We start from the raw sequence: 1,265 nt of genomic DNA, 5'->3' as shown, positions 1-1,265 counted from the left end.
GAACACTTGAATCTCTCAGGTTTCGGAGACTCCGAGAAATGGATTTGACGAGGGCCAGCAAGGCAACCTCAAAGCCGAAGGAAGCCGCCTGTCCTCTGCCTTGGGGGCTTGGCTGGACCAGCACGGGTCACTCACGTCTATTTACCTCATGAATCCCGGCACTGCGTGATCACATTTTTTTGTTTTGTTTTATTTTTGTTTTTGTTTCTTTTTTTGTTCTTTAACCATAGTTCCATTTGGGAAAACCAGCCTTGGAAACTATGAAGCTTTTTCTTTTCTTTTTTTTTTTCTTTTCTTTTTAAAACAAGATCACATTCAGACACATTTTTTTTTTTAAAGGTTTGGGGGTTTCTGATTTTGTAAATATTCTATTTTATTCTTGAGGGCAGGGATTGGATCTTAGGAAGAGTCTATCTATATATCTATATATTTGTGTTCATTCAGGGAAACAGACTTTAAAAAAAAAAAGCAAAATACCAGCTATGGTTGGTCCCCACCATTGTCACCCCAGAGCCCCTGCGTGTCCTGCGGTGCCCCTGGCTCAGCTCGGAGATGCTGGCTCTCAGTAGTTTCCACAGTTCCATCAGGCTGGCCCTGCCTACTGGCTCCATCATTCAGGAACCTGGATTGCTTACACAGGACACAGAATGTTCTAGAAACGGGTAAGAGAGCCGTGGAATGTAGTGGCCTCCTGTGTCTCAGGGATGAGGGTGCTGGATTCTCTGCCTGGATGGGTTGCTTTCAAGAGACAGATGCACCAGGCTAGCTCAGGGCAAGGATTCAGACTTGAGTCACAGCCTCCTGTGTTCCATCTCTCTCTGCCTGTCTTGTCAATCCCCTTGCTGGGACAGCACCTGAATGTGACAGTAGTCAACCCAGAAGGACCCCGCTGTCTATCCGATAGTTCAGCCAAACTGGGCATAGTGGCACACACCTGCCATCCCAGCTCTTAGGAGGATGAGGCAGGGGGATCAAGAGAGTTCAAGGCCATCCTTGGCTACACATTGGAGGTTGAGTCCAGCCTGAGCTACTTGAAACCCTATCTCAAAGAAGCAAACTAAGTTGAGGCTGGGGCCGTGGTACATACCTTTAATCCCAGCACTCTGTGAGGAGGCTGGCCCAGACTTAACAGTTAATTCCAAGCTGCCCAGGGCTACACAGTGAGATCCTGTCAAAAAAAAGCTTTGATTTCATTTTGGCTGGAGCCATCAGACATGGTCTGCTGAATTGGGGAACCAGTCCTGAACTTGGCCTGGTCACTATTC

Source organism: Grammomys surdaster, unplaced genomic scaffold, assembly GCF_004785775.1.
Source record: "Grammomys surdaster isolate TR1022 unplaced genomic scaffold, NIH_TR_1.0 209, whole genome shotgun sequence".
In the NCBI taxonomy this organism is placed as follows: Eukaryota; Metazoa; Chordata; class Mammalia; order Rodentia; family Muridae; genus Grammomys; species Grammomys surdaster.
This window is presented reverse-complemented; position numbering follows the sequence as displayed.